The sequence below is a fragment of the Coptis chinensis genome, chromosome 4, assembly GCF_015680905.1.
Source record: "Coptis chinensis isolate HL-2020 chromosome 4, ASM1568090v1, whole genome shotgun sequence".
In the NCBI taxonomy this organism is placed as follows: Eukaryota; Viridiplantae; Streptophyta; class Magnoliopsida; order Ranunculales; family Ranunculaceae; genus Coptis; species Coptis chinensis.
In genome coordinates, this window is record NC_141459.1 from 18,662,851 (window position 1) to 18,682,257 (window position 19,407).

Consider the following 19,407-nt stretch of genomic DNA (forward strand, 5'->3'; position numbering starts at 1 on the left):
ACAAAAATAAACACAATAATATAGTAATGAAAGAAAAAAAATAGTAAAGAAAAATATAACAGAGAAGCCTACATACCACGGGAGAAAAATAGTACGAGAAAGAGAATAGATAGAGTTGAAAGTAGTTTCATTTCTAAATTATGGCTCTATTTGCTAAAACTAAAACTTTGTATGTTTGTCTAGGAAGGAAGGAGTAGCTTGGTATTTATAAGGAAAAAAGAAAGAGTTCACTTTTAAAATGTCAATGTTTGACGGGTAAATGGGATTGCTAAAAGAATTTAAAGTGTTACTTTTTATTTCCAACATGAGTATCAATTGTGATTTAGTAATTATATAAAAGATTCACTAAGGTTTAAACAAGGATTTCCTTTCCAGAAATGGTAACAGAGTCAACTACCTACATACCCCAATAGGATCATTTATTTAATTAGAACATTCATAGCTTTTGAGTTTTTAGAAAATTCATAATTTTGTTTACAGCAATACCAATTATAAAGATAGACTGTCCTAGATTGCTCTATTGCAAAAAAAAAAAAAAAAAAAAATAGAGATGGAAAAGTTAATAGTAGTTAAATGGTGGACATGTGGGTTGCTAATTGCAACAATTATTCGGATTGCAATTAGGCTGGCAATGGGATGGGCCAGGTCCGAAACCGATTGAATCCCGAACCCATCAGTAGGAACTTAAAACGTACTTAAATATTGCGTGATAAGTCCATTGGCCAGTTCTGGACATACTCCTGTTAGGTTCGATAACAGCCCGGTCCGAAAACTAAAATAGTTTTGTTATTTTTTCAATTAAATACTAGTAAATATTTAATTGTTACTATTAGCTATGTTAATATTAAAAGTTGGAGGCTTGGTGGATTAGTGATATAGTGTCACACATAAGGCGTGGGTTTGAGTTGCTACACACTATTTCAAATTATTTTTAGAGAAATAACAAAAAGATAAACTATTTCTATGTAATCTTATTGGACCTAGGCTAGGCCCGAATCCAATCATGTCCAACGGGACCTAGGCTGGACTTGGGCCTTCTAAATGTAAATCCGATTTGGGCTGGACCTACACATAGGTAAGTCATGTTCAAGTCTGGCCCGTTGACAGCCTTAGATTGCAATCCCTTAGCCCGTTATTGCATAGTCGGACTCGACTGTCCTATTTTGTTGTAATTAATTATAACTACATAAGCGTGAGAAAATTCCATTTTGAAATAACAAATTTTGAAGTTATCAATTGTTAGAATTAAACCGATTTGGAGAAAATATCACACTGACTTAACACTAACTTAACATGTATTAAATCATTGAGAGAATATAATGGAGAGAATTCTTATTCATTGAGGTATGTCTACATAGGAGGAGGTTACCTTTATATACAACTAGGTAACCTCCTTTCCAAGATAAAAGATTATCAGGATAAATACCAGATAGAGGGTTATCAGGATAAACACAGATCAATGGTGGGCATCCCTATAAGCCCATGGATTTCATAACACTCCCCCTTGGATGTCCACCATTATTGTAGAAATTATGGTGGATGCATCTTTTTGTAGCATTCTTCTGGATGCTCTATAACTATGCAATGACAGTTGCCTCATTAAAACCTTGCTAAGGAAAACCCAGTGGGAAAAACCAAAGCAAAGGAAAAAAGAGTACAACATTACTCATAATCATTGTGACTTGTTTTATACTGCCTCATTAAAACCTTTACTAGGAAAACCCAGTGGGATAAAACTTAGATAAGGGAAAAGAGTACAGTGCATATATCCTGGGACACATTCTTCAAGATACTCCCCCTGTTCTATTACTCCCCCTGATAAAGACAAGTTTTTATATGGCTTGGTGCTGAACTCTGCGCATGCCGATCCCATATATAAGCTTTTGAAATGTATGCTTTGGTAGTGATTTAGTGAAGAGATCAGCAAGGTTGTCATTGGAACGAACTTGCTCGACCTTAATCTGCTTCTTCTTCTGAAGCTGATGAGTGTAAAAGAATTTTGGTGCAATGTGTTTTGTCCTGTCTCCTTTTATAAGTCCTTCTTGAATCTGAGCTATACAAGCTGCATTATCCTCATAAATAATGTTGGGAACACCTGTTATAGAAGGTAATTAACAAGAACTACGAATATGCCCAATTAATAACCTTAGCCATACACATTCACGACTAGCTTCATGAAGAGCTAAAATTTCAGAGTGGTCAGAGGAAGTTGCCACTAAAGTTTGTTTAGTGTAATGCCAACAAATGACAACATTACCACTAAGAAATACATACTTGTTTGGGAGTCACCCTTCTGAGGGTCAGATAGATAACCAAAGACTGCATAGCCAACTAGATCATAGTCATTAGTGGAACCATAAGAATAAAATAGTTTCATACAAGTTATTCTATAAAAATATCTCAATATGTGTTTGACATCATTCCAGTGTCTAAGTGTATGTGCACAATTATATCTTGATAAGAAACTAATAGAAAATGCAATGTATGATCTTGTGCACGTATTGTGCTAGATACATAAATGCACCAATTGCACTCAAGTATGGTACTTCAGGACCCAATACTTCTTCATTTTCTTCTTTGGGGCGATATGGGTCTTTCTCTGTATTCAGTGACCGGACGACCATTGGGGTACTTAATGGATGTGCCTTGTCCATATGAAAATGTTTCAAAACATTCTCGGTGTAATTAGTCTAGTGGACTAATACACCACTAGAACTTCTCTCGATCTGCAAGCCGAGACAAAGTCTTGTTTCCCCAGGGTCTTTCATCTCAAATTCCTTCTTTAGGTATTGAGCAATTATCTCGAGCTCTTCCGGAGTTCCAATCAAATTTATGTCATCCACATAAACAGCTAGTATTGCAAATCCATTTAAAGATTTCTTTATGAAGACACATGGGCAAATTTCATTGTTTGCATACCCTTCCTTAGACAAATATTCACTAAGACGATTGTACCACAATCTTCCGGATTGTTTCAAACCATACAATAAACATCTTAGTTTAATTGAGTACGTACTCCTTGATTTTGCATCAGGCAAACCAAATCCTTCATGGATTTTTATGTAAATATATTTGTCTATGTCCCCATACAAGTAGGCAGTTACTACATCCATGAGTCTCATATCTAAGCTTTCGAAAACTGCTAAACTTATTAGATATATGAAAGTTGTAGCGTCCATAACAGGAGAGTATGTTTCTTCATAATCAATCCCAGGTTTCTGCAGAAAACCTTGTGCCACAAGACGTGCCTTATATCGAAATTTCATTTTTCTCGTTTAGTTTCGAACAAACACCCATTTGTAACCTCTGGGGTTAACACCTTTTGGGTTTTGTACTATAGGTCCAAATACACCACGTTTATTGAAAGAGTTTAATTATGCTTGAATAACAAATTTCAGATTGGCTAATCTTTCCTTTGTCGACAAAACACGTGGTTCATTTATTTTTCATCATTGTCCTTTGATGTTCCAATAGCTATACCATAGCGAAATATGTCATCCATGACAAGTGCTTTTATATCCCACAATTCACCTGAATATGCATGGAATATTGAGATCGATCTCTTCATTTTCAGGTACCTGTGCCTCTCCATGGGCAACCATATATAGGCATTTCAGTGAATTTGGATATTTGCACATTTTCATTATTTGTTTATGGAGCTCCAGCCATTACCTGGCTATTATTTGGACAAGATGGTTCCTCAATTCTCCTCTCCTAGGAGCACTCTCTTTGGATCCTATAGGTCTACCACGCTTTTAGTGTATAGTAGATTCATTTGCCGCCATGTTTGGACCCCGTCCAAATGGAACATCAATTATGGCTGGCACATTCATGGTTACTTTTACCATATCATTAAATACTTAGGCATTTTCTCTACAACCGTTTGCAAGTGTATCATTCTCCTTATCTCATATAGTCATATTCATTGTTTGGATCCTTAATGAGACAGAGGACGTGATCTAAGTTGCTTCACATCGTTCCTTAGAGCAACCATTGCTGTTCTCCCCCTAACGACGGGAATACTGTCTTATTAAATTGACAATTATGTAATACACTATCTAAGTGAGCTTCTTGCTCCCAACGTTAGATATGATACACAATGTCTTTCTCATTTATGGGTATAGTTTACTGGATATATATCCATAATATTTTTCTCCATTTATATATCCATACATTTTAACATAAAGCAAAATAAATTTGTAAAGATTGATACTAACACAAGTATATTAAGAAAAATAAAACTTGAGATTCATAATAAGGAAATTCAAAATATTAATGACAATCAAGGCCTAGACACTCCATGAAGAGAACACAATATTAACTGTAAACGTTCCATGAACTGGTAATAAAAATATAATTAACTAAATAAATCATTCCAATTATGAAAGTTTGCTCATCAAACTTGCCCATTGCTATTTGGATTCTCATACTGAACTTCAAGTCCTTATTTATGTTAGAACTTCAAGTTCTTGAAAACAAAATAGCTATAAAAACGAATTGGGCCTACATAAATGACCACTGTAATGGGCCAAAACCGGACCAGTCCTTATGGGTTGGACCTGACCAAGTCGATATAGTCAACCAGACGATCTTGGAACGTCAGGTTCCTAAAAATAATAGATCTTAGAACTTCAAGTTCCTAAAAAAAATAGATTTTGGAACTTCGGGTTCCAAACAATTTAATTCTTGGAACTTCAGGTTCCTAAAAAAAAAAAGATTTTAGAACTTCGGGTTCCGAACAATTTAATTCTTGGAACTTCAGGTTCCTAAAAAAATAGATCTTTGAACTTCGGGTTCCAAATATATCGTAAAACTTTAGGGTCTGCATTATTGTTCAATAGTATACATAAAAAAAACAAAATGAAAAGAAAAGAAATTTCCTTAAATTAAAAACCCTAGCATGTAATTCTATGTTTTAATCCATCTCACAATATAAAACAAAGAATTGCATAGAGTTGGTAAGGAATACGATACCTATCCGATTGAAAAATTGGATTACCACGTTTTTCTATCCGGCGAGAAATTAGTTCATAAAGAACTGTAAAACTGAATTAGCTCAGGACGAATTAGGCTTCACACCACACACTGCTAGAAACATCTCTGAGTTAGCTTTCTAATGCAAAAACGGTTCGCAAATCCGGCTTTGAGCAGAAAATTATAACCGTTTTTCGTTGAGAGTGTCTCAACATTCCGAATTTCAAAATCATACGATTTTGTATGAATGAAATAAATAAAAAAAAAAAAAAAGATGCACAAGAGTAATCATTCTATAACCAAATAGACCATATATTACCCATGTGATTCTAAGCTAGTCGGACTCACAAATTCCTAGAACGTGAACCACAACTATCAACACGCTTAATGTCATGTAGTTGCGGCAACTCAATCGATACAAAAATAAACAAGTAAACATAACGTTTACACCCCTGACCTATACGTCAAGAAGGTCAACCAAAACGACTGTGTCAACTACTCCAATCCCTGTAGCTACACTTTCTTTTGCTTGAACAGTTCTCCACTTCTACTTCAATTATTGAGACTAGCAAGATGCACGTGCTATGCACGCGATGTTAAACAAAACTTGTCGAAAAGTGTAAACATAATTTGGGTGAGCACACTTACAATTGACATTACGTCTGAGCAGACACACTGGCAGCCGTTTAAATTTTGAATTGAATGAAACTTTATTCCTATTTGATTTCCAGGCATACCTAAGTAATAAAATTTTAAGTATAGCTCCAAATAACATATACTTTGAGCCTCTCATCGTAGCAAGTGCACATTGCAAACGACAAAGATAAAAGATTAGTGCATCAAAAGCATTTATGTAACGTTATTTACTGAAATCAGTATCCAACCCTTAGGTAAATTGGGCACGCTCAATGAGCCTAAACTGGAGAGGTAGTCTTGAGTAATTGCTTCTATTTAACCGAAGACATTGGCTTTGGTATTTCGCAATGTCGGTTGGCATGATGACATGTCCTGTAGAACGTAGACAACGAAAACTTAATTTAGTCATGAAACAAATTTACTTTTGGAACCCTCTAATTTATTCGTGGTGAGCTTAACCATATTGATTGGGTACTTGGGTTATGGGTATCTAACTTTGTGCTTCAAAGCGCTCAAGTGATAATAGTCCTTGGTCAATTTTATGTTTGCAAATTGGATTATCACGTAATCAAAATCTCACGCCAGCTCCTCACAAGGAAGAGATCAATATGAATGTAATGGCCTCATGGGACATAACCAAGATTAATTTACATTGGAATGAGTTTAACGATCCACATTTACGTAAACTAAAATTGGATAGATTACATTGCGTAAATCCCAGATTTAACTCCTATGAGGATCTTGCTAAGGCAATAAGGTTTAAGAGCTAGAGAAGTTAACATATCCTATTTCACCAATTTAAAATCGTTCCACGGGTATTTACCTAATGAACATCGTTCACAGGTATATGAAATGTACTATTTGAAAAGATAGGAAACTCTTGTGGCTTTCCTAGATTCGGCCCATGTGAACTGGAGGCAAGAAAAAAAGCACCACTCCCTTTCAAGACAATGAAAACCACTTCACAAGAATGTCTGTGAATGGGCGTTCGTGAACCCGGAGCAAATGTCTGAAGCCATACTTCCACCTGAAAATCAAAAGGAACAGATATAGTTGGGTAAGGGGAGCAAAAAGGATTCAATTATAGATGTCAGTTTTTAGAGATAAACTTTCAGTTGGCATACCTCAGTTTATAACTCATACTATACACAGAGCTTATATGCTTACTTTCAATATGTTTGTCAAAGGAGACCCAATCAGACAAAAACTTAACTCTACGAAGGATTAGCACAAACCTCTTTCATCCCATGTAGAATAGAACCTGCAACTGTCATGTGTGATAGTCGTTCGTTCCCATGGTCACTCTGTGGGAGCTCACTAATATTCCTTACTATCGATATCCCTACAACATACACAAAAAAGTCACTTCCCTCAACCACATTGAGTAAATTAATTATTTACTGCATAGTCTAGTAAAAACAATCTTAAAAATAGTACAGAAATACATAATTGGCTGGATCTTCAAGTCAGTTCTATTAATCATCTCCTATATTCTTTCAATTTGTAAGCAGAAGTACATGCACCCAACCTATCCTTCTAAGCACAATAAGAACATAGTAACAACTGAAAAAACTAAAGGACTGATTTGGTCATAGAATACACTGCAAGAAAGTCTTGTTGGCATGAGGAGGTGGATACGACTTAGTTACTTTACAGTCTAACCAAAGAGGAGAGATATGATTGATCTCGATACTTAGAAGAAATAATCAAAACATAAAGCAGAGTGATCACTACTCTTGAAACTTGTCGTGGCTCGTGATAGCCATTATAGCAATATACATGTATGAATAATTATTAGACACTAAAAAATGAAAGAGACCATTGTTCACACAAAGATCCTCCCCCAAGTAACATGCTAATGCACCTATTAGCTAGTGATTCTTTCCTTCTAAATTATAAAAACAATATTTGACAACCTAATAGCTTTCTCTGCAAGAGTCACCAACTGTCTGTTGGGAATCCTTTAATGATTACTTTTAAGAGTCCATGAGTCTTGGCCATACGTGCTAGGACAATTCTAGTGAATTGTACTTCTCCACCTTATACTTGACATGATACCAAAGTTGCAACTTCATTACAACAATCCTTTACCTTTTTGCATACAAACAATATAAGTAAATTCTGAACTGTAAAAGCGCATATAACAAATAGATACTTACCGTTCACGCCTTTGAAATTAATTGGAATGATAATACAATATGGTTCATTCTACCTTAGAAAGGATTCTCAATCCAAGACGCCTGGAAAAAAAAAAAAAAAGGTTTATCAAAGTATATATGTTACAAAAAACTTTGGATCCTAAACTGAAATAAGTATAGTAGCCTATGTTCAAATAAGCACCCCGCTGGTACATGAATCCATGTAAAATAATGTTGAAATGCAAACTAATCCCCTTGTTAAAAATAGAGAAATGCAAGCTAATCTTGAAATGCAAGCCAATTCACTCATACTAATTAACAACTCTTAGTATGACAGGACTGATCTTAGTATGACAGGACTGATTGACAACCCATTCCAATTGATTGACCAAAAAAACTCTTATTGTGTTAGTAGGTCACATGCATGTTAGTATCATGTGCAAAAAAAAATTCAACAACCGGTGTAAGGCGACACCATTTGGTTCTGCTAGTATGCATACCACAAGTTGTTCACTTGTCCATGATAAATCTCCTACTCATAAGACAATGAAAAAAATTAGTCAACGTATTGCATTTAAAATTTGGTATAGTATAATTCGTTTGACGATAGGGCACGCGCATAGCATTGATCTAATTGTATGCATGCTACCTGTGACCAAATGTAATGGCATTAGTAACAATAAATCACATTTTTTTAGCTTCTGTCTTAAATCCCACCATCAACACCCTTATCTTAAAAGGTATTATTAGTTAAACATAGCAGCCTAAATATGATATTATATGATGGCAATATTCACATATCAGAAAACCTTGAATACCTTGTATTCAAGTTCAGTTATCAAGTATTATTATTGGATTCAAATTCACATATTAGTTGGAACCCTTAGTTCAACCCATTAGGCGATTAATTGATAATAATCAGAGGTCCTAGTAAGGTTGGCATTTCACCTAGAGTCCGGGAGACATAACTGATATACAATTCACTACTGATTCAAGATAGAATGAGCAGAGAGCTCAAGAAACAGTTAAACAAATTGACCTATCAAAAGAAAGCTAGAGATCGAGGAAGAAGCTACTCAAACATTGTTTTATCGGAATATAGATATGTTACACCTGTAGTAATGCTTTCCACCACTTCATAAAATTCACTTTCTATAAAACCTTGAATAGGAAATCTAAAAGTGAGCTCAAAATAGACCCAGGCAAACACAAGCATTTGCAGCTATTATAGCCAGCCTTCGTAGCAGAGAACATAAATCTAAAAAATCAGATCTAGTAATCAAACGTAATTAAATTGTGAGTGACAGTGTGTTCCAATAAACTCATAAGTCATAACATCAATATGATTTGCTATAAATTTAATACACAGCCATTTCTTGGAGTAAGGTTTTAAATAATGCACCGAGGTTTATGCCTCAAGGCGTGCCTTAAGGCACTTGCCTCTTATAGGTTTAGCGCATTCATGATTAACTGCTTAAGCCTCACACATATTCTTATTACTTTTTTTCTTTCATTTTTTTAAAAATTTAACCCCTCATAACTTCTTTAAAGATTAAAAACTCACTATTAGATTATGTTTTGAGCATTAAAACATCTCATTCTATTAGAATCCCAAACTTCCACCATCAATGTCCATTTTCCATCCATTTTTTTTATTTTTAAATATTGAGGCTTAAGCTTCAAGCACCTCTGAGGCTTAGATGCACTTCTTTAAACACTGCCTAGGCGAACTTGTTAGCTTGTGATTTAGTGTTAGTGGTGTAGATAATCTGAACAAATTCGTGAGACATACCAAGCACCATTGGTAATGTATCTTTAAAGAAGTGCAATGAGTTGAAAGCCACAAGAATCAATATCTTTATCAAACACTAATGTGTAGAGTGTTCCAGGACAAAAGAACATCGTTGCAATATGCAAATTGAGCAAAAATCACACAAAACCAACAAAGCACTAAAGTAACGAAATTATGTGTGATAAGCACATCTGTTAACTATGAATTTTTTTTCTAAAGAATGCATCGAAACATTTTGGGTCCTTTAATATATTGTTCAAGTACAAAGGCATCCAATTTGACTTCAAGCACTTCAGTTGCAAGTTTACTATATAACAAAATTTATGGGATTTGTGCAAGTGATAAGCATATGAAAAATGTCATGAATTATATAGAAAGAGAAATGCAGCTTAGAAGTTCAGTTCTTTCAAATTTCTGGGTTCAAGTGAGAATGTATACAATTTAACTCTCAAGTTCTTGCGCAAAAAGTTTATTATATATGGAAGGTCAACCTCGAGCCATCGGAGATACAACAATAGGAGAAGACGTGGAAGAAATACCTGAAAGTTGGAAAGTAGTTCCTTGGTTAATTTGGTTGTATTGGTGGAAAGTAAAACAAATAAGCATTCAGTTCCTCGAAGCTTCGCACGAAGCCAGTGCCGATTTTTTCCCACATCAACCTCGAGAAGATGAATTGCTGGACAAATCCCATAATTCCAATCGTTCCTTCGTCATGCAATGTCACGCATTTGACGCCGACGCCAGTATAAGGTTATTTGCTTGCAAAGAGGCAAAGGTCAATTGTTAGAATAGTCCACCATAACCAAACAGAAAGAGATAAATAACATTCGAAACCAAGACAGAGATCATATACAAATAGGACAATGAACCCTTCACAAATTGGGAATGTCGTGACTTTCTATTATGGCAAAAGTTGGCACCCTTGAGGTTAGATTTGAAAATTAAGTCACTTATATCTCAAAGAGAAAACAAAACTAAAAAAAAAATTAAATGTATCAAGATGTGAATTTAATGAAAAGCAAGAAGGCAGACTGCACAAAACACACGACACACCAAATTTTCTTATATCTTACGAACTTAATGGAGGAGAGCATAGTTGTCAAACCGTATAATATATCGTTTTCCATTTTTTTGCATATCGTATCGTGTATCGTAAGATAGGGTATTTTTAAAATTAATTATAAATATATGTATATACGAGTTATTTTAATATATATATATTGTTTAGCATAGGTGCTCTATCAAAATTGCCACATCAACCAAGGACTACTGGACTGCACCATGGGTTCCTCTCATTTGTCCACAACCATTGTTGATCGCTCCATCCGGCAACCACCTTATAGACCATTAGCATCTTCTCGATATGGTGCGGTTCAAATTGTACCTACTCCAAAGACAACCAATTGATCTATTTAAAAGACTTCCGTTAGTTTCACAACCTCTAATGGCATTGGTGATCGCTTCATCAAATGCGTAGGAAATATATCCAGAGGACCTTCGGTAATATAGTGGGTCCCGCTAGCTTTCCTTCTCGAACTTCCACTGCCAACTACCAATACACCACCCGGTAATCATACCGCACAGGCCCAAAATTTTCTTTTGTAATACATCAAAGGTCTGCATCAACTCCTATAGCCAATGCACCAGTCGCCTCTATCCCAAAGATCTCGTACCTTCAAGTGTGCCTCCATCCACCTTAGGACCTTTACAAACACCTTTTTCGATGATGCCACCCTCGGCTATGAACCAGTCTTCTCCTTTGGCACCTACGCAAACAGTTGGGCCAATAGGGCCAACACCTTACCAATTAATAGTGGGGTCTACTCTAGTTCCTTCACAACAATCAGTAAACGTGAATTCCATCTCGAAGCCTACCTAGTTTCACATCCTTAAAGCCACCAATGAGTAGTCCCCAAAGTATTCCAGCTACAGCACCAAGACCCCAACGACCGAAGCTCGGTGATTTAACTTTTCAGCCTCTTGGAGTCGCAGTAGCAGTTTCTCGAGGCGATTCGAGTGAGTGATCAACTGTTAAAAGGTTCATCAATGCAACTAAATAGAATAGTGCTGCCCCTTTCGGCGCTTCAAACACCATCTTATCGACCAGCTCTGCAGAATTCAGAACAACAGCTTGTCATGCAAAGGTTTCCAGGTACTCGACCGAGGAATCAGGCACTTCAATCTCAATTTAAAGTTCCATCTCCCACACATCCACCAAGGTTTTTGAATCTCGTTTCACCAACAACTTTAGGCATGCATATGGGACCACAAAGCCTTACACAAACACCACAAAGACCTAATTTTCCTGCACCATTTCCTCCCAAAATGATGAATTCATTGCAATTGCAGCAGAATCAATCAAATTCTCAATAATACGATCAGGTAGTTTCTTGGTGCCAAACCAACATAACCTCACTTTCTCATCTGCTAAGCCAGCTCTGTCTCCTAGTGGAAACCAAGTATATGATCCATTCTCCCCCACTTCAGCATCTTCTGCTCCTCAACAGCCAGAAAACCATGTCAAAGTCGAGAAACAGGTCCATACTCTTCCGATCAAATGGACACAATTTGTAAGTTACTTTTAATATTTATTATGTAGCTGAGAATCAAAGTAATATAGTATGTATGTAGTATCAGTAAAGACTTACCATTTGCATAAGGAGCTTTCACAAAAATAAAGTTGAAGCGTTGTTCATACGATTAAGATATATGCTTTCAGTCCGCAAATTCAATCGTGAAAATGTTTTGCAGGTCATGCCTCTCCTTTTCCTTCAAATGTATGGAGTTGTACATTAGCAGCTTGAACAAATAAAATTAAATTCTACAGGTTAGCTAGATTATATATATGCTCATATGATGCTAATACTATACACAAAGTTTCCTTCTATTTTTTTCTTACATGGCCACTTTTCATTAACAATGCGAGAAATAACTTACATTTTATGGGCACAAAATCCATTCAACTGGAAGAACTTTCCACAACAGATAGTGAACTGGTTGAGATGGAATCTGCAAATCGACTAAAGTAAAGAAAAATATTAGCTTGAATCATTATGGTTCTCCAACTTCCAAATCTCAACAACCAACAAAAAAACCTTGACGAAAAACAAATCCAACAACTAAGCTAGGGATAGAGAGAAGAACAACATACCCGATTTCAAATTATGTAACTTGTAAAGCGAAACAGACATGATTTTCAAATTGTGTTCAATAAGCAATAACCATACTTTCTTTTCCACAACGTTTGTGTCTGTTATCTTGTTTTCTAAAGCCTCAATGCCTAATTTCTTATATTTCATTATACGATAGTGTAACTCGTCAAATCAATTTCTCATTAAGAACATTTGCATTCAATGGATTACTCTATAAACGTTTTTTAAAAGATACATACACTCTCATTGTGGGTGGGAAGTTAATAAAAATCGATGAGCAAAAGCATTCCAGCCATTAAGAAAAAAGGCATTTAATTGGAGTGGTAATGCATTACTTTAATTTGGTGATTGTGCTTAGTTGAATTTCATGGAAAAACATTACTGAAAGATTATGTACTAACCTCATGGGCACTGCTGGATGAATCGCGTCTAACGGGCCTTGCCTACTTTGCTTCCAAATCTTTGCACACAACTTGCTCTTAATATATCTTCTTCTCATATTTTCCAACCTTTCAATGCAAATTTATGCATCACAATGACAAGTCCGTGACCTACAAACTTGCACGAGGGAGCTTATGTCGCTTACGCCACCTAAATCCCAAAACTCTGAAGTTGGGCTAGATCGTCTCTCGTTAAGAGCCATTTCAAGATCGATCCAAAATGAGCAGAATTACTGGATCGAGCTCGGCTAAAAGAAAGTATGTCCGTCACCAGCTCTCCAAGGAAAAAAAGGTAAGCTAACCGCCACTTATTCTCTTATACCTAGCTCTGAAGTGGAAGCAAGCAAAGCAATGCCGGCCGCGATCAAAGAGGTGCTTTTTCTCTATCTTATCTCTTGTTTTTTCACTTAATCTTTCAAATTATGTAAAATAGAAACGCTGACTGAAATCGACAACTTAAAAATCTATCTCGATTGCGGAAGAAACCCAAAACCGGAGGAACAGAGTGTCAAGGGGTATCGGTTTGTGTTTGGAAACAAAAAGGCCTACCTCCGCCCATGAAGAAATGAGAGGAAGTTGGAAGAACTTCGGTATTAATGATAGTTAAGTGGGTATTAATGGTAATTGAAGCGGTATTAATGGTAGTTAAGTGGCAAAACCGCGTACATGTCAATATAGAGGCGTGGATTTGGTTTTGCCCTTAATTTACATAAAACTCCTTTGTCCTCGTATGTTGTAATTGAAGGGTATAAATGGAAATACAAAATTAAATGACCTAAATAGTCCTTTTTAAAGACATTGAATAATATTTTTTTGTATTAAATTAGGGGTATTAGGTGGTAGAAAAAAGGCTGGTCTAATTTAAAATGCCAGGTTAATTATGGTGTATTTTACTAATAGAGATAAAAACCAAGAGCTTATTAAACTCATGAATTGTCAAGCACAATATTTTAGCTCATGCCTTACGGCCTGGTGGCGGTCTATCTTCTAATCATATATTTAGTGAATTACAATAAACCTTTTTAAATCTCGAATAAAAACCGTATTAATCCAAAAAGTAAAGACAACTATTGTTTTTCACACCAATATATATGATTAGCAGAAGTTTAATTGAAGCTCAATTTATTGTCACCTTCGGCTCCACATACTAACTCTTAGTGTGTGTGCATTAGAGGCAATCTAGACAATAATATATTACAATGAAAGATAATGTAATAATGCACCTCTTATCATACCCAATAACCTATATAACAATAACCTATACAAGGAAAAGAGTGATTAATCATATCAATAATCGTAAGTAAAACACATACATTTAATCCAAAGCTAGAGACTATCGTACTGATAACGTGTTAGAATTAAACCGATTTGGAGAAAATATCACACTGATTTAACACTAACTTAACATGTATTGAATCATTGAGAGAATTCTTATTCATTGAGGTAAGTCTACATAGGAGAATGTTACCTTTATATACAACTAGGTAACCTCCTTTTCAAGATAAAGGATTATCAGGATAAATACTAGATAGAGGGTTATCAGGATAAACACCAGATAGAAGATTATCAAGATAAACACAGATCAATGGTGGGCATCCAAGCCCATAGATTTCATAACATCAATGACGTTTTTAACATTTTTTTCCATTAATTTAGGGTGATCTTGGACACACCCATAGAAACACTCCCGTACCCCATAACTATCTTAAAGTTTTGTCATACCCAATAACTAACTCAATCCAATAATGTACCCAAATTAATCGGGGTATTTCCAAATAAAGGCAAAAAGATTTAAAACAATAATAATAATAATAATAACACGTCTTTCGTTTTTTGGACCCGTTTTTTTTTTGTGAAAATTTCTTTTCGCCGTTCTTCTTTGTCTTCCCTGCTCTATCTTCTATCGAGATACAAAAAAAAAAAAAAAAAAAATAAATAAATAAATAAAAAAAAAATTAATAAATAAAAATTAAAAAAAAAAAATAAAAAATTAAAAAAAATCAAATCTTTCGAGCCTTGCAAACACAGATTTGGTGTGGTGAAGTTAATCTTATTTGCCACATCGCTTACCAATGTTACTGGCTTCAGTCTTCTTGTAAGCCCTTTTTTTTTTTGCAAGTTCATCCATATATTATCAGCTCTTTTGTATGTTACTAAAAATAACTATCTATGACTCATTCATGGGAACGATTTGAATTTGTTGATCATCATGTCACATCCCAAGATGACTGTCTAATGTCCTGGGAGACAAAAAAAAAAAATGTGTCCGAGGTGTTCATTCATTGAGTAGGGGTAACGTATTTTTTTGGTTTGTAGATATATTGTACCTTATTCTCTTTTGAGTTGTTCCAACCGCATATATTAGAGACAGTTTTGGAAAATTTATTCCTATAAGGATTTATTTTATTGAGAATTGAGATGATCTAGTGATTCAACGATTAATAAAAAGCGACAAAGAAATGGTTGCAACAACCTTATTATGTGAAATAAGGTGTTCAAGAAACCATTTCCCAAACTCACTTTCACGAAAGCTCCGACGGTCTAAGATCTTATCCTGACTTTCACTGTTGGAAGCGAGCAAGCGGGTAAACGAACTAGCTATTTGGTAACTAGGAGCACCTCTTCATAGCTCCAACCTAACAAATGGAGCACCGACGCCACTTACTAAGCGCTGGTTCTATCCCGGCCAAGCAACCAAAGCCGGGGACCTAGGTGGGAATAGAAGGGGAAGAAGCGGGGTAGAGGAATTGGTCGACTCATCAGGCTCATGACTTGAAAACTACAGGTTCGAATCCTGTCCCCGCCTAATCACTTGAGATGCTGGGGGAGCCTTAGAATTCTAAAACAGCGTGGCGCTTTTGATCAATAGGAAGAAGATCACTCTGCCATGGTGAACTCCACTCGTAGAAACAGATTCTTCAAGCCAAGGCTGCAAGCATACTTTCCATGTGCCTATTTTGCTTTATCTCTTTTGCATTCGGTTCCTTGTAGAAGCTACTGTTCCCACGCCTATTCGTTTATGGTAGTTTATGGCCTAGAACACGATTTTTTACCTTCAAGGTCCAATCTAAAGTGAGAGTCCTAAAATGAGATCAAAGTCTAGGGAGAAATGGGCTTATAGCTCGTTTCTTTCTAAATAACCACCTTTCATAGTCCTGTTGTCGGTCTCCAGCGTTGAGTCTATTTTTAGGACTACTTCCCCAATCTCTTAAAGCTTCACTAGCTAAAACTGTTTCATTTCTACGACCAACCGAGCTTGTGCTATCTTCTCTTGATACACCCCCATAAGGTCGCTAGAACTCTCTCTTCTTCTATCTCGTCTATCTGGGTACTGAACCTGAGCCTCATGAATCTCTCTTGGAAAGGCCCTTATGATTCTTCTAGGCATCTGGTTTGCAATCATAATGGTCAGTAAGTTCCTTTTTTTTAGTGAAAATCTTTCAGTATTTTGTATCCAATCTGCATTCCTGTCTATCCAAAGACCTTAAGTAAGGTGTTAGCATATCTTTCCAAACTTCATTTGCGGAGGTTAGGCCTTCTGTTGCAGGCATGTTAAGGATCAGATCAAACGTAGAACTAGAGCACTGCAATCTTGTAAGATGGTTTATGCTAAATACATTGAGAGATCAATAAGTAAGGAAATTGGTTGTGTGTGAAATAGTTCCAAAAGGAAAAAAAGTTTGTCCAAGAACTTCCGAGGAGAGACATGCTTATCATTTGTATTCATGTAATGTTGAATATACATACACTTATACAACACACTTAGAGACCCCAAATGTTGAATATGCATACACTTATAAAGCAACAGGAATAAACACATATAATCGCCGGTCAGCCAGATGAATATCTAGATGTGGTTTGAGTCAACAAATGTGAGTGGCAGATTGCCAACCCCTAAAATATATACTTGAAAACTGTGTTGATCTTATGTGATCCCGAAGAGAGCCAGTTACATGTAAATTGTTATTGGTTTTTGTTTGGGACCGATGACGATTTAATTTAGTTTCTCACTGGAAATTACTCGCTCTCTTTCAATGATGAAATCGGGACATTCACAAATCAGGATAACTTCATTCTCTGTTGAGTTTGGGTTCCTCTGTTTTGCTCTGCAGCCCCTATTCTCTTTAATTCTGCAACCTTACGTGATAGCTTCAAAACATCTCAAATCAGTTATAAATTTGAGATCAAGAGCTTATCCATTTAATGTCAAGGAAAAGTTAACAACTTCGCCAAAATAAGTATAGTGGGCATCGCGAGGGTCAAGTCTATAACATCATTGAGAGCCACAAATGACTTGGAAAGCAGAAAACCATGCTTACAATAAGAGAGAAGTAAATCTCTATTCAAGCTTTCAGTTGTTTGGTACTTTCAGTTGTATCTAAGTGATCATTGCCGTAATCATAATGTAAACTCCACTCCACAAACATTGAATAAATCTTCATAGTATCAACTATCAATAACCACTTATCCCAACCTTAGTTGTCCTGATCTTCTTTCCTACTCCCTCTCGGCCATGTATGTCAACCCTTTGCAAAGAAAACACTTTGTACCACTTAACTAAGTGTTGTTGACAAAAGACTATCATTTTTTTTTGTCAATGACAGTCTTTTGGTTGTTAATGAATTTGGTAGGTTTGTGCTAAAAAAAAGTATTGTTTTGGTCTTTTTGTCCTCTCTCTTATTAGTTATTATATCCTATCCATCCGTTCTTTACCTCTAGGCTCTTCCTTGTTAAGTATTACGTATGCGGTTTTGTGATTTACTTGCTATTTAATTATTTAAGTGCAGGTAAGAGAGAAAGACTTAATAACTGGCGTGATTAAAAGAATTTCGACTAATGCTAGTTTATTATGATTAAAAAGACTTGCCAATTAGGTTTATTGATGAGATAAAAGAATAAGAGGTTATTGGAGGGGAAAAAAAAACACGGTCTTTTTCTTCTGGATCATGTAGAGTAAATGACTTGTTTTAGTCAATAAATATCTTGAGTACGTCTAATAAAAAAGAATGGTAATTTAGGAAGCTAAATGTGTTTAAAATCATTTTTATTTATTTATTTTAAAGTTGGGGTACCAAAGAGTTTTGTTAGGTATGTCCAAGATCATCCTTAATTTATTTATTTATTATTATTATTATTATTATTATTTTTGAATCAAAACAATATTTTATTGGATATCCAGTTTAATCATACAAATGTTGTCGGAGAACAATTGTACCCAATAATTGAAGAGTTTGCACAATCGTTGTATGCGGCACTCGGAGAATTGAACAAAATACCCATTATCTTTTCTTTTTGAAATAGTTAGAGGGTTATAAGACACCCACACCAGTTATATTGAATAATGTCATCCGAATGTACTAATCAAGATTTTAACCCGCCCAAAAAATTGATATAATCTGTATGTGTACAAATTAATAACCGCACAATTCACATTTATTCACGTTCAGATTTCCATATTCTTATTAATAACAATTGTTCAACACCATTCTTGTAATGTACATGTTGATGAACCTTGGTACTCAAATATAAGTTTTTCCTTAAATGATTGGCGTTGGCGAGCAATTTTTCAGCTGTACATCCAGGGCGGAATGTCTCTACGGATGTGCATCCTTTTGCCTCTCAATTGACTTCAATTAAAGAAATTGCAAATTCCATATTATTGCCAAAGTTCATGTGTGTTTCAATACCATGTAGTCACGAAAACAATATATGAGATATTCTAAAATAATTAGTAAAGACCAAAGAACATGATAATGGTGTAAAACATTGTTTTTGCACATCAAATTAAAATTTATTATATGAGCACAATTGATAACTATTTTTTATTTTTTTTGGTAAACAATTGTTAACTAATTGAATGGTGCAAGATCTGCTGCGATGAAAAATAACGAAATGGTTCATATTTATTCGCCGTTCACATTTTCAATTCAATATTACCGGCATGCACCGAGACGGGATGAAACGCGTTCAACATTCCAATGTTTGGCACCTACAGACTATCTTCACCTCGCCGCAAGTCGCACCGGCTCAACAGCGATTGCCTACAAGATAACTTCGGCCGCAGTAATCAAAACACACTCCGGTTTTGCAATTTGGAATCTATATAAATGATGAATCGTGCATTCTTTTGCCTCTTGCATCATTTTACCTGTGACTAGCCAAAAATAGTGTATGTCACATTTCATACCATATAAAAGAAGATATTGGAAGTGGCGGATCATGGTACCACATCATATGATTATAAGCTCCTTTTATAAGATTTTTGTAAGATGAAA

The 19,407-nt window shown here is 35.5% G+C and overlaps 2 long non-coding RNA genes across 3 annotated transcripts; both read right to left on the bottom strand.

The window, feature by feature from the left end:
- Positions 1 to 6,200: 6,200 nt before the first annotated feature.
- LOC147502357 (uncharacterized) lies at positions 6,201 to 10,137 on the bottom strand. 2 transcript variants are annotated; one of them, XR_015219983.1, is made up of 4 exons: positions 10,080 to 10,137; positions 7,770 to 7,850; positions 6,846 to 6,952; positions 6,201 to 6,637 (listed from the first exon to the last, which is right to left on the bottom strand). It is a non-coding gene; the product is annotated as an uncharacterized LOC147502357 (long non-coding RNA). The 2 variants fall into 2 exon arrangements; XR_015219982.1 differs by having other exon boundaries at positions 6,846 to 7,850.
- A 2,130-nt stretch (positions 10,138 to 12,267) lies between these two features.
- On the bottom strand, positions 12,268 to 13,248 carry LOC147502358 (uncharacterized). The gene is made up of 3 exons (XR_015220168.1): positions 13,094 to 13,248; positions 12,478 to 12,560; positions 12,268 to 12,309 (listed from the first exon to the last, which is right to left on the bottom strand). It is a non-coding gene; the product is annotated as an uncharacterized LOC147502358 (long non-coding RNA).
- Positions 13,249 to 19,407: the final 6,159 nt, after the last annotated feature.